A 15,580-nucleotide genomic window follows, 5' to 3' on the forward strand; every position below is an offset into this window, starting at 1 on the left:
CATCTTGGAAACCTTTTTTTTACATTTGTCTTTCACCTGAGTTCAGAGTAAGTAATTTTCTGGTTTATGTTCTCTCTAAAACTTGTCTGGTGTATTAAGGTTGAATAGCATTGGTTTCCTTCACATGTTAGTCCAAAGTATCTCAAATATACTACCAGACTATCTACACGATCTTTAAATAAACCCAGAAAAATAACAAAAACCTAATTCCCCTAAATTAAAAAACAGTGACTTGAGATTTTTCCAGATTAATCTTTCTGGTTTTTTTGTTTGTTTGGTTGGGTTTTGTGCTTGCTTGTTTGTTTTTATTTCCTGAGAATCAGACCATTAATTATTTTTTGCAGCATGTAAAATTGCAGAATCACACATGACAACATCACTTGGTCTGATTAACCCCCATGGCTCACTGCATTCAGCTTTGGCAATGGCAGCACCCCCAGGGAGAAGCGCATGGCTCTTGCCAGTCCCGTCACCTGTGTTTATTGCAGGTCACCTGTAAACCCTTCCAACTTGTCCTGGAATCACACTGCACTTCCATAAATCAGGCATACACCTGTCAGCAAAGCTGCTCATCACAGGCAAGTCATGCAGATTGGAGCTGCTGTTGGAAGGTTTCCAGAGAGAGACAGATCTGAGTTCTTGCTTATCGCACTTGTTTCACCAACACCAGAACAGCAGGGCAGGACACCTCGTGTGCACAGCTTGGATGCACGTTATCTGCTGGCTTTTCCTGATATGGAAAGGGTGCTTGAAAGCACAGATGGGCAGGAAGCTGTTTGCCCCTCATAGCTCACTCACTGGAGGACCAAGGACAGCCCACCCTTTGGTCTTTGAGAGAACTGATTCCAGCCCACCTACCAGGGCAGAGCAAGTGAGTGGCCTGCATGCTGCTCTCTCCACCATCAGCACCCTGCCTTGAGTGGCTGGTCTATCCCTGGGTCATCTGGGTCCTAACATAGAATCATAGAATTATTTTGGTTAGAATAGACTTCTAAGATCATCAAGTCAAACTATCAACACAACACCACCACGGCCATTAAACCATGTCCTGAAGTGCTACATCCACACATTTCTTGAACACCTCCAGCAATGACGACTCCACCACCTCCCTGGGCATCCTGTTCCAATGCCTGATCACGCTTTCGGAAAAGAAAATTTTCCTAATATCTACCCTGGAACAATTTCAGGCCATGTCTTTTCTGAAACAATTCTTAGGGGTCTGTGTGCCTTTGTCATCCCATTTCTTTTATGTCACTTCTCTCTGATGCTTGGACAAGTCCTACAGAAACTGCCAGCCACCACCTCCAGGCCAACTGTTTTCCATTTCCTTCCCAGCTGTCTGCTTTTGAAGACCATGCACCTCCCCATAGCTCCACCATGCAAATGCACAATGTCCAAGGTTAAAAAATACCTCACTGGTTATTTCACAGAATCACAGAATGTTAATGGTTGGAAGGGACCTCTAGAGATCATTGAGTCCAACCTCCCTGCCAAAGCAGAATCACTTAGGGTAGTCTGCACAGGAATGCATCCAGGTGGGTTTTGAAAGTCTCCAGAGAAGGAGACTCCACAACCTCTCTGGGCAGCCTGTTCCAGTGCTCCATCATCCTCACCGTAAAGGAGTTTTTCCTCATGTCAAGGTGAAACCTTCTATGTTCAAGTTTGTAATCATTGTTCCTTGTCTTATTACTGTGCACCACCAAAAGAGATTGGCCCCACTCACTTGATATCCATTCCTCAGATATTTATAGGCATTGATCAGATCCCCTCTTAGTCTTCTCTTCTCAAAACTAAACAGCCCCAAGGATCTCAGTCTCTCCCTTAAGTTCCCTAATCACCCTCATGGCTCTCCATTGGACTCTTTCTAGCAGATTCATGTCTCTCTTGAATTAGGGAGCGCAAAACTGGACACAATACTCCCGGTGTGGTCTCATTAGGGCACTATCAGATGCAAAAAACATTTGTAGCACATGCCCAGTTTGTGCATATGCAGCCTTGTAGAAGCGTGTTTAAGCAGGCTAAAGTCTCCAGCTAGAGCAGCTCATAGCCTGGCCAGCACTTCAGACATGTCTTGGAGGATAAATGCTGCTGCCTGGTTCCTTCTTTGTTTGCCCTGCTCCCATCTGAGGAAACACACTCAAAGCAGTTGGAGTGAATACACTAGATGTTAGGGGAATTGTCTCTGGGGGTTAAATCTCTGCCTGTCATTCAGAAGCCTGACAGAGAAAGATCTGTCTCAGAGGACCAAGAAGTCCTTAAGCTGAGGATGGACAGAATATTCAGGCCAGCGTAACTGACAGCCAAAGAAGGGAGTAGAAGTATTAAAGATATATGCCCTGTTTTCCAGTTCAGAGAAGAGACCACAAAGAACTCTGAGATTATATGCAGATACTAGAGGCCAAGAGAATTAGATTTCAATCCAGAATTTGGGCTCTCATCCATAAGCCCAGTTACCTTAGCTTCTACTGCTGATCAGTTCATATAAGTTTTATACCAGGAAAGAATGTGTTTTGTGTAACATGGGAAAAAGTAAGTCTCAGATGAGCCTTTTCATTGATCTGAAATATACATCACAATTCAGTGATATAGCCCAAGTGTCATATGGTGTATTCAGTATCCACAGAAATCCCTGTGCAGCTCGTTTGAGTTACTAGATCACTATGTCTTGTCCTTAGAATTTGTTTACCCCCTTAAACATCCTAAAAATATACTGCTGCCATGTTGCTTTGGCTGAATGCAGCCTCCCAGCATTGTTGTGATAGAGAAAGAAAGGAACTTCCCAGCAAGAGCGATTTTTTTTTTCCACTTCAGAGCTGTGTTTTGCCCCAATTCCTACCTTAAACCCAAAGGCCAAAATAGTCACCCTGCTGCTGACCTGATGTGTGGGACCAGATAAATTTTGCCTCTGCACATGGCATCAAAACCACCTTCTGAGATACGGTGCTGATTTCAGCTTGCTTACAGGGAGCTGTCCCTTCCCTGGAGGCAGACATGAGGTCTTGCTCACAGCAGTGGAAATTATTATGAGAGATTTCTCCCTCCCAACCCCTTTCCTGAAAAGTTACTCACAGGCAGCTCGGCAGGTGCCACGGTGGGAAGTCACACAGCAAGTTACAGGCGGTGGGGATGAGAGGATGCACTGAAACACGCCCAGGGCAGTGGATCTCATAGGTAGCTGGAGAGAAGACCTATCTATGACTGGCTTTTTGTTGGTAGAGTAGCTGCAGGGATGCTGATCAGAGAGTCAGGCTGTACAGTTTTTTCCATCATGCTACATGTGCTTTCCAGAGAGACCAGTAGGCCACAGGAAGACTTGGAGGTTTTAAAGGAAAAGAAACTATGCCCAGGCCAGCAACACATTGTCAGGAGAATGTGTGAACCACAGTATTCTGTTTTGGACTGGACAAGCAGTTGGCCTCCCCTGTGTGCCAGGCAGAAGCAATGGGTTCTGAGCATTGTCCATGGTGGGGCCCCAACAGTGCTCTGCAGCATGGGATTTTGGGATACCTCTGTCACCTCATGTGACATTCATTTCTTGCCCCTGGTGTGGGAGTGAGGGTGGCAGTGGTGGGGTTCTCTAATTATTTTCTGCATATCTCTTCACTACTGGAAGAGGCATTCTAAATGCTACAAATGACTCTTCCTCTTGCAATCACCCTATTATGTGCTCACAAAAACCTCAACTGCAATAGAATTCCTCTACCTCAATTACAGTGAGCTGCACCTAAGGAAGAAGCAGAGCTGCAGTCAGTCCCACAAAAAAAGAAATCTTGAACTCCAGGGACAAATTCAATTATTCACAAAGAGAACCTTTTCAGAAATTCTAAAGTGCAAGCTCTTGCTGCCAGAGGCGAGAATGATTACCCTTGCAGACTGGTGTCCTCTAAACATTGCTTAGAGAAAGCCCTGCTCCCCAGTGAGAAAGAGATGGAGACTTTGAACCAGGAATTTCATTACAGAGTAAACTAACCTTTCAGGTTCACTTGGTGCTCGGCACACAGACTCCCACTTTGTCATTGTGTTTTGGTTTTGAGCTTCTTTGAAAATTGTGCTAATGACTGTAGCTGGCAGGCAGCCTTAGCCATGGCACCTGAGAGAGGGGTGATGAGTGGGTGGCACTGGCTGGGTTGAACAGCATGGCAAGGGACAAGGCACTGAGGTGGCGATGAGACCCCCACTGGGCTTTTTCAGTGATCCTTTGCTTCCTTTATCTGCCCTTCCTACCCTTAGCTCTCACACCTTTCTTTACAGCACCACCTGTTCTGAGTGAGGGAGGAAAGAAGTTTCTCACTCTGCTCCATCCTCCTCTTGCCTCATGGCTACACATCCACACCCACATGCTGTTTAACATAACGCAGCCTGGGCTTCGGCTGGGAAGTTTAAGCAGCATGGCAAGATGCATGTGCTGCCTTCTCTAGCCATTTTCCAGATGAAAGATGTTTAAAGATCTGAGAAGACCTTTCATCATTGCTCTCTCAAAGAGAGGAGAGAAAATGAAGAAGAGCTCAGCCTGGCCTGGCAGCAGGGCTGCTCCATCTCCTTCCCCAGCTCCATGGCTGCTGGCACCAGCACAATTCAAAATGACTCTTTCTACACACATCTCATTTGACATTGCATCCTACTGATGTGCTGGGGCCAAATCAGACGAGGGATGGCTCTTTAATAATGGCTTTTGCTCACCACAAGGGCAAATCCTGCCAGAATTCCCTTGTAAGCAGGGAACTTGCTTCTGAGGGGCCTCGTCTGAGCCTTCAGGTCTAGATGAAGGGGTAGGCAAGGCCCACAGTCCCCAAATCCTCTTTTTGCTGTCTGGAGGGAAGATCTCTGTGACTGCTCCATGTTCACAGCCCCGTTCAGATGAGGTAACATGGTGCCTTTTGCAAAAACAGGAGGATCCCAGAGGGCAGTCTAGTGCTGAGTTCATCTGTGTGCACATCTCTTGAATCCTCATCTGTGTGTTACAAGAAAGGAGCTGCCAAAGCTGGCAGCGGTGTAATTAAGCAGCCGAAGTTGCTGCGCATGTTCCAGAGAAAGAGAGTATGCTCTTGGGAGTAAATGGAAGAGAATCAGCTCCCTCACCTTCTCTGTCAGTCCAGCCACACATCCTTGTGTTCTTCTGCTCCTGTTTAACGCCATTTCTGATCAGCAGTGGTGTCCATCTGGATAAACCATTCAATGTTACATTGTGCAAAGTGTAAGTTACTGAGAAAGCAGAGTATAAGAACTGCAACCAATGATCAAAACAAAATAGTTATCAGGGGCATTGACCTGACAACTACACACCAATGAAAAATCACTGTGAAAAGCAGGAACACATGGAAAAATAAAGACTTTGCAGACTCGTTATTTTCAAAAGAAAATGGAAGGCACCGATGAGACCAGCCCTGCTTTCTTTGATTACTTTCTCTTTTCCAGATACAGCATAAGCAGTGTTTTCCTCCCATTTTGGCTCATGTACATCTTATCTTCCACATTTTGTCAGAACGTGCTTCAAAGCAGGCTAAAAAACATGTATTGAAATGTAAAGGCACCCAAAGTCTCAAAAAAGGTCATTTGTTAGGAAAAGTTAACCCACCTTCAGTGCTGGGAAGCATCTTCTCACGTTATACCACAAGGCTGAGGTTTCTACTGAAGCCTCTCAGAAAGGCCATGCCAGCCCCTGGTCACTTTGTCAAGGAGCTTCAGACAATGTGTGGAGCAGCTTTCAGGAATAATGCCAGCAAGAGTGTTTAACACAGGGCTTTTCAGACACAGCTTAATCACACAATCATTGAATGGTTTGGGTTGGAAGCCCCAACACTCTTAGCCTTTCTTCCTAGGAGAAGCACTCTAGCTTTCTAATAATTTTTGTGGCCCTCCTCTGGCCCAGCTCCATCAAGTCCATGTCCTTGTGCTGAGCTTGTGGGGCTTTATCTTGAGCTCTGTAGGAAAGAGGAAGTTATCAGGACAAGCAGCAGACCACTTGATGAGAAATTAAAAGCGTAGTTTCACATCCCATGTGCTGTAAGCCCAGATAGGTTGTACAGCTCATTTTACCCTGCAGACTACCTAATGGACTTCATCCCCTGATAAATCTGGGTGCCTCCATACCGCCATATGTGGATACCTTCTTGCAGACACAGACACCCGGACAGGGCTCAATGCATTAGACTGCTTAGAACTCACCACTGTAGGAATGCATCAAATAGAAAAGATTAAAGTTATGCAAGCTGACTTCAGATACAGTGACAATTTGAGGGCAGCAACTGCCTTTTCAGTATTAAAAAAAAAATCAAATCATTGACATCAATAAAAAGCCAGGTTACAGTGACATTGAGAACTTAGATTTATTGGTGGGGTTTTTTTGAGAGAATTCTTTGAAAGCATCAGGTATTGATGAGTTTGTTTGCACGTAGTGTCTTTGTAGCCTTATAAATAACTTTTATGCTATCACCAAGTCAGAGGCAACCATGGAAAAGTGAAATATCTCTCCCATCACATCCATCACCTATTAAATTGCCCACTACACCCTCATTCCGTGTCTCTTTAGAAAAGCTGGTGAAGTAGAAATGAGAACAGCAAAGCAGAGGTTATTTTTCACATTGAGCCTGACTGAGAAACTGTGCCTCAGTGGAGCCCATGTCTGGACTCCAAAGTGCTTTAACCTGGAGCTTTGTAGAGCAGGACACCTCAATCCAGGTCCTGGAAAGAGAGAAGTTACTCCAGAAGGCAATACAGAGCTGAGTGCAGCTTATATGACAGCAACACAGGTCAAAAGCATTCCTAAGTCTGAGTATCTGAGTAGAGTTAACAACCTGCAGCTGGATGGGATAAAGGCAGCACAGAAATAGCTAAGAATGTAAAATGGAGAATAGGAAGCTTCCAAGATATTTCTGCAAAAGAATATTTTCCAGGCCATAATCAGAGTAACATTCAGCTTATTCAGATGTGGATCTTTTTGGTTCACTCCATGCTCAAAGGCATAATATGAACCTGCCCCAAGGAGACTGTGAGGATTTGTTAGTACTGTAACATGTGCTGAACATCCATCTTACAGAGCCCTCCTGGCTAAGGAGCCTAAGAAAAGGATGGGGAGTTAAAATAGTTTTCAACAGATAAAATCTCTTTCACCATGCCTTCAGTATGAATTCCTAAAGTTTCAACCATCACTAACATTAAGAGAGATTTCTAGCTTTCGGTTGTTTTATAAGGGTCACTGTTCAATTTCTAGCTGTGTCTATCACCTCTTGAAGCAGTACTAGAAAGGGCCTGAGCTGCTGCTGCTTGTTTCAGTGGAACACCATATCCTAGCCAGTGGGGATTTAAGAGAGTCATTGATTACACATTTGGTGTCCAAAGGGGAGGAGGGACAATTGTATCATGAAAATTGTCCCCAGGTGTCACCTGGACCAGAGTTTTGGTTGCAAATCAAGAGTAGGTTGGTAGTCCCCTCCCACAGCCCTTCTCCTAGTTCAACCCCTTGTCCTAGCTATTATTTCCATCCTGATCACTGATGTGTGGCCTACCTGCTTCTGGGAGCCTGCTCGTGACAGGCACACAAGCACCACCTGACTGAGCCCCACTTGTCCTCCTGCCCAGAATGAGGATATGCTTCAGCTTCTCCACAGCTGATTTAGCTTAGCAGCGCTACTAACAGCAGTGAAATCATTTGAGACCTCTACCAGAGAAGTTAACTTCTATGTTGCATGATTGCCTCCGTTTTCAAATGAATATGCAGTGGATTTAAGGGTCTAACCAGAGCACTGCCCACATCAATGGGTGGCACCTGGATGCTTCCAGACTGTGTCCCCCAAAGAGATCACCACTGTGTAGACAAGGGAAGGCACTTGTGTTCCCCAAGTCTTACCTCCCGAAAGGCTGAAAGCCACCTTCTGCCCCTTGGAAAATCAACGATTCAGTAAATTATTTTCAGTCTGTTACTGTAATTGGATTAAAAAAAAAAATAAAAAAAAAACCCTTGTGAAATTTTCCTTAAAGTCAGAAAGGTGAAGAATTGCCCTGTGACTGAACACAAATCAAACACTTCTAATGTTATTCGACATTTTAATTGCAAATAAGTAAAGAGTTCTCATTACAGAACTGAACTGAGCTGGCTTATGAATCAGCCTCTCCAGAGTACTTTTCCCTCTCCTACCCCCTGCTCAGATGCACAGCAGCTGAAGCAGCAAACATCATGCAAACTAAGGCAGCCACAGCCCACACCAGTCATCCTTTTTCCCTTCAAAACTGCACTGACTCAGAGTGGATTAACAGATGCTACTATGCAGCAAAGAGCTTGTCAAAGAGGGGGAATGAAGCCCACCACAGAGATGCATGAAAAAAACCCAAACCAAAACAAAACAAGAAAACCAAGTTTAAAAGTGCCATAGATCTGTTTGCAGGAGGCTGGATCAAAATAATTTCAGGCTCATTTCAGTGATTTACCTGAGTATGCTGCAGGCACCTTTGTCTTGCTGTGCTTCTGGAAAGTCTTGGCTGTGATCTTGCAGGATGTAAGAGAAAGCGTCAGGGCTGGCAACCAGTACAGCTGACCAGCTGCTCAGAACACAGGTACAATTTAAGAAGTCTGATTTAATATCTTGTTCTACCAACACTGCTCGTGGCTAAATAGGAAATAAAACTAATCTATCTTTATTAGATTTGGGCTGTAAGCTCATATCATCACGAGATATTGGACTTCACTGGCGGGCTTCCTGCTGTGCACAGACTCTGGTTCCCAGTAAGCTGAAGAGGGCAAGATAGATAATGAAAGAAATATAAGTTCAAAGAAAATTAATATATAGCTCAGTGGTTTGAACAGTAGAAAGACTTGTATATGAAACAAAAAAAGAAAGAAATAGTCTATGGATGTGGTCTGCTCATCTAGAAGAAAGGTTTCATTATAGCAATGTGGATACAACCTGTGTCTGAAATCACTGGATGCAATAAATGTATTCCTTTGAATTCTAGGGAGGATGGCCCACTTCCCCTGAACAGAAAAAGTTTGTGCCCAGCTTTATGGGATCAACACATCTATCATGCTCCAGCTGCCCAAAAGAAAGAACAAGGATTTTTTCAAAGAAGTAACCTGCTGTTTCAAAATCAACAAAATATTGATCAGAGGGAGTATATTAGCTATCTTATGCTTAGAATTATTATCTATTAAAAATATTAACTAAAATAGTTTTGATGCAGTTAGTCTGGCTTAGGCACCTAATGAAGAATTATATCTCCTAATAGGCTCTCCAGTCTGCTTTCCTTACTTTTCCATTTGTCTGCTGCAGTTTCCAGCAATCATTCTCTATGGGTGACCTTTCCTTCTCTCACCAGCCCCTTGTTTCATTACCCCTGACCCCTCATGCAGTAGCTCAAGTAGGTGAGCAGTTCCTCTGGAGAGCAGGTCAAGGATTTACTTTTGTAAGACCTGCCTCCCACCCCTCAAAAATTAAGGATGACCTCCTGTTTTGTTATTTATACCCCACACTTACCATGCATCATCTATACAGACACAAGTCCCTTGCTCACAACATTTTCTTTCCTAGGACCTGATGCACACCTAAGAGTTCAACTTTTACTGGTTTGCATATTCTAGGAAACAGGATTTAGCAACACCACAAAGAAGCCTGCATTATTATTTCCTTGTTCCTCATGCTGTGTACTTTCTTTTTGGGGAACTGCCAAAGCCTCTCTCAGGAGGTTGTTATTTTGCTCCAAGAGACTGAAATCAATCAATCAACCCATAGCTTGGCAGCACTGGAACAGAAGATTAGGATTCTCAAGGCAGATTACAAACACAATCCCCTCAATTAACTTCTCTGGGATGGGCCAGAGGCGGTTAGATCCTTGTTAAGTCAATTATTAACACAGATGGTCAATGTGCATATTTTTTATGACAAATCTTATTAATTTCATGAGCAAAGCAGTAAGCTCAGAAAAAGGCTGAGAAGCAGGGCACTGCCCTGCCTGCCAGGCCACTAGGAACAAGTCACCCGGGGTATGCTTGGCTGCTGCCACATGCTGGCAGCCATCCTTGCCAGCCAGCAGTGCCAGAGTTCTTCCCACCCACCATGGTTTTCAGGTGTTTGAGACACTGTACCCTGCCAGTCCTTCCTGACATGAATCACAGAGATGTGAACAAAGGAGAGAGCTCTGAATTTTGCAATTGATGTTGAAGTTTCTTTAAAGCTACTAATTTTCAAGCAAGGGTAGCACTCTGGCTTTGGAGCAGGGAAAAGGCACCTCTAGCATCAATTTTCACAGAAAGTTTCTCAAGAGAGAAACCTCAGGAGGCATCCACGGTCCCCTCTCTTTGCATGGAGAATCAGTTTAAAGGAAACATTGTGCCTGTATATTTTAATTCCTAACACATAACTCTCAGCCACTTTTTAAATGCCTGGTTTTCTGGGCCTGAAAGAGCTTGCTAGCACTCATGCATTTTTTTTTTTTTTTTTTTTTTTGCAGCTCAAAAGCAGGAACCAAAACCTTGTGTTGAAATTGCTCTGACAGCTTTGCTCTGCTGCAGTTCTGGTGCCAATTTGATCATCCTTATTAAGCTCTTCCATAACACCCCACTGTTTTTTTAACAACTGAGTTTGGTCTGCTGTCTTCCAGATTTTTTTTCAGGATTTAGCTTTAAAATGACACTGGCTGGAGTTCATCTTACTACAGAAACTAGTTCTCAAGAGGACAGAAGCTTGCAAGTCCTGCTTTTTGGGCCTCAGGCTCTGCACTTGAAGGCCAGTTTTCCCTGCTGATCTGTGTCATCCTCATGGGAGTTAGGGCATCATCCCCTCCATTTGAAAAGTGAAGGTATTCAGGGCTCTGCCAAAGCGGAAGAAAATCCCAACCCTTAACACCGAGCAGCGACTGAATTCCCCTAGAGGAGTTCAAAAGAAAGAAGCCCAACTGTGGCCCAGGCAGGCTGCAATTAGTTTACAAACATCCTGTTCTGTGACACAGAACTATGTCCACACTCCTTGCTCAGCAATAATCTATTAAAACTCTTTCCTGCCTGAATATCATTTAAGGGCAGCTAAATAAACAGCAGCATTGGCAGGCTGTACCCTGCACGGTCCTGCTGAGGAATTAAAATAGTGCCAGGCAAGCGTCTGATGTAACCTGCTCCAGCAGGGCATCACATTGTACAAGATCCTGGCAGCACTGTTGTCCTCCAGAAGAAGAGCCCCAGGCTGTCCCACTGTGAAAGGCTGGCAGATGGACCAGCTCTGGTGGCCTGTATACCCGGCATAGCCTGACTGGTGACTTGCTTCCAGCAAGGAGAATGGTGTGTCATCAAAGACTCACCAGGGAAAGATGTGGGCAGCTAGGAGCAGTAACAGCTTCAGGCTCAAACTGACTCCTGTGTTCATCAACTGACTCCTGTGTTCATCCACCTGGATAAATATTTGTTGCTGCTGTGTGTGTTCACCAGTAGGAACACATGGTTAAAATATTTCTAATTTGCAGCACCTTCAAATGCATTCCAGTCAGGCTCCCTTCTCCAGGGGATAAAGGGCATTTGTAAGTCCTCAATCTTTTTCTAACTTCAAGTATTATTGTGGGTGAAAAATCAGAATATGTGTTCTTTAGCAGCATGGCAGAGGCATGTTGCCATTTAATCACAGAATGGTAAGGGTTGGAAGGGACCTCTGAAGATCAAGTACAATGTCCCTGCCAGAGCAGGATTCCCTAAAGCAGATGGAACAGGAACAGGTCCAGGTGGGTCTTGAAAGTCTCCAGAGATGGAGACTCTACCACCTCCCTGAGCAGCCTGTTCCAGTGCTCTGTCACCCTCAAAGTAAAGAAGTTCCATCTCATGTTTAGATGGAACTTCTATGTTCAAGTTTTTCCCATTACCTCTTGTCTAGTCACTGGGGTCGACCAAGAAGAGTCTGGCCCCATCTTCCTGATGCCCACCCCTTACAAATATCTAAGTACTAATAAGGTCCCGCCTCAGCCTCCTCTTCTCCAACTAAACAGCCCCAGCTCTCTCAGCCTTTCCTTGTTGGAGAGATGTTCCAGTCTCCTCAGCATGTTAGTGGCCCTGTACAGGATTGTCTCGAGTAGTTCTTTGTCCTTCTTGAGCTAGGGTACCCAGAACTACACACAGTACTCCAGGTGAGGCCTCATCAGGGCAGAGTAGAGGGAGAGAAGAACCTGATGAAGATTCAGATATGTCTGCAACCCCAAATCAAGCTCATCTTCCCAGTATGTAATTGGTACAAGTTAACAATGGGAAAAGGCAACAGCTTTCGTGACAAGGCTTCATCTTGCTCATTTTTGCAGATTCTGGCCCTGTGTTAGCACCTTTTTGGTCTGTTCAACACCCTAGCCTTACAGGATGCAGTGGCTGACATGTGTCACCAGTGTTCTTACCTTTTACTGTTGACTGCTGCCAGTAGTAAGGTTTTCTTTCTCACACCTTCTTTTTCTGCTCTCTTTATATATGGGCTAAGGTAGCATCATCTAGGCCAGAAAAGCAAGAAGCCTAATTACAGCTGCACAGCTCCAGAAATTATGAAGTTGCTTAAGACTACAACCAAGATAAGAAGCTGTCTAATAAACAGCCAGGATGCCTGTAGACTGTCAGAGGAACAATCAAAGCCTGGACACATGGGGTACTTTAAGACAAAGCAGTGCAGACTTGGAGAAGTTCAATTACAGCATCCTGATTTACACAGAATAAATTGAAGGCAGGACTGATGGTGAACAGATCTACAATGGAAGCTGAGCACTAGGCAGAAGGTACTGATTGACAAGGAAAAGCACAGCTCCCTCTGTAAAGAACTTAATTTATACAAAACCTCCAGCCTTCAGAAAGGGATTTCTACAGTGGTGGACCCCACCAGGTGCAGTTTTGCATTTGCTATTTTTCAGCCATTCTACTTGAATAAAGAAAGTTGAGGATAACAAATACCACACTGAATCAGATCTAGGCTTCAAGACAGCTGAGTAAATGAGGATTCCTGGTTGGGGCACAGGAGGAGGCAGCAGGGGCAGGGGCAGCCTGCTGAGCACTTGTTTTGACTAGCCAGAGATTGGAAGCAGCCAGCCTTGGCAGAGCTCATCAAACCACCACTGTGCGGGTAGTGACTGGTGGGAGAGGCAGCTCCTGGGGAGAAAAGAGCAACCACAGCTGTGTGTCAGTGCTTGGAAAGTCCAGCACAGCCTTCTGACAAAAAAGGTTTGAAGGAGTCATAATTAGAGAAGAGGCACAATCCTGACTTTTGTTCATTTCTATCATGGTTTTCCAAAAACTGTCAACAGGACCACTCCAGTTTTCCCTAATACAAAAAACAATCTGGGAAAATGTAATTTGTTATATTACCTCCCCCCCCACCCCCAGCCAACCCCACCCCTGGAATATACATTTTTTCACAAGAGCTGTAATGGTACAGAAAAACAGCATATAGTCCTGCAGTTGCTGAGATCAGAATTCCTCTTGCCCAGCTCCCCATACACTGGTTACTTACAGGGCTGTGCATCAAACACATCCAACTCCTGCATGCTGATGATAATGCTGAGAGAAACATGACCCAAATTGTGTCCTATGAAGGGACATGACCAGCTTCCACAGTTGCTCCACAGCTTTATCAGGTTTGTGAATACACTAGAACTTTTTCCTCCTCAGCAGACCTTTAGCTACTCAAAGAAACAAACCCTTTGGAGATACTAGAGACCTCCGGAGGCCAGGCTCAGCTGAACCTCCATGGCTCTTCTTGCCTCCCAGACAAGGCAGTAGACCCCCTCCAGCCCTCCTCTTTGTAACAGGTGCTTCAATGAGATACTAATGAGAAAGACAAGCATTTCTGAGGTTTAAATGTTTTTGCAGCTGGTGAAGCCATTCCCCCACAATTAAAGGCAAATATCTCAAAGGTACTTGAATCCTTGTTTGCTGCCAAGACAACTGCACTTCTTGGAACGACAGGCTTAAATCTTTCATCAGAAGTCACATTGCTATACCTCTGTCATTTATGGACGTTCCAGAGATAGAGCAATTGTTATGCTTCAGGTAGAACAGTGTAAACCAAAAAAAACCTGTCATAAATCAGAAATATTTTCCTTTGGGCAAGGTAGAGTCATTAATAACAGCAACACCATTGTACCTGCTATTAGATTTCAGGAAATGTTTTCAGGGAAAGAGATACAAGGCTGTGCCACAGCCCAATCCATTAGCATCTGAGGCTTTATCTTTGCAATAGAGGCTTTGATCAGAGACACTTTGCCTAGCAGTAGCTTGTCCTACCACCTCAGCAGGACCATCAGCTGGCCATTCTAACATTTTCATTCAAACTTAGTGACATTCTCCTAGATCTGCTCTCCATGTGTCCAGGCTGAGATGGGCTGCCCCTGCTTACTGTCATTCCTGCTGTTCATTTCTTTGGGCTCCACTTGTCCCATGCAGCTTTGAAAGACAGAGAGTATCTCACTGCTGGTTACCTTCAAATTGAATCCTTACGGTTGGAAGAGACCTTTTAAGATCATCAAGTCTGACTGTTAACATAGCACCTTACAGTCATCTTCTACCAGTTTTGAAACTCTCTATCTTCCATTCTGAGTGTCTGCTGTTGAGGCCTGGGGAATAATTCCTGGTAAAAGATTTTTGATTTTGATTGCTGGTTCTTTGCAAGAATGGTCTTGCTCCTCTGTACCTCCTTTTGAGTATTTGAAACTTTTTTTGCAGGCTCAGTCTTTGTAGAGAACTTACAAAAAAATTATTAGAAAGAACTTTTTCCAGTGAGGGTGATGAGACACTGTAACAGGTTGCCCAGGGAGGTCATGGATGCTCCCTCCCTGAAGGTGTTCAAGGCCAGGTTAGATGAGGCCTTGAGCAACCTGGTCTAGTGGGAGGTGTTCCTGCCCATGTCAGAGGGCTTGGAACTAGATGATCAAGTCCCTTCCAACCCCAACCACTCTATGAATCTAGGAAAAATCATCATAGCTTGATATAGGTTCTGCCTTGCCTGCATCTGTCTCAGGAAGAGCATATGCTCCAGAATGACATGTCCTGACCTGGGTTAGTTTGTTCCCATTTTTTCAGTTTCCAAGCGCTACTATCAATGACAAACCTATAGAAGATAAATCTAGCAAACCGTCAGTGGCTTGCCGAGAATTGTCTGCAGACCCTCAGCTCAGCAGAGAGCAGCAATGCAGCCAAGGAACCCCATCATTGCTGGGACACCCAGTGGCTGCTGTCAGCTCACTGGGGAATGACCATCCAAGTGAAAGCCAAAGGCAGCAGGAAGGGAAGCAGACACAGCCTGGCAGCACTGTGTGCCACACACCTGTCTTGAACTGGAGGGAGAGCAGCAGAGTGAGCACCACTCCTCACTGGCTGCTGTGCTGCGTGTAGTCAGGAAGGCAAGGCCAAAAAGGGGGGAAAGGGTGAACTAAGCACCTGCTCTTGCTCTGCTAAGCCCCATCAGCATCCTCTGGCTGACTCTCCAGGGTCTGCACACTGGAAACCAGACCAACAGAAATCTCAGGCTGGTTCTGAAGCTGACCCAGCCAGCAGCACAGCACTGTGGTATGGACATCCCAGTCCTCTATGGTCACCAGGCAAAGGCATGGCTGCTGGAGTAGGCTGATGCACCACGAGGTG

The sequence above is a fragment of the Indicator indicator genome, chromosome 1 (genome assembly GCF_027791375.1).
Source record: "Indicator indicator isolate 239-I01 chromosome 1, UM_Iind_1.1, whole genome shotgun sequence".
Taxonomy (NCBI): Eukaryota; Metazoa; Chordata; class Aves; order Piciformes; family Indicatoridae; genus Indicator; species Indicator indicator.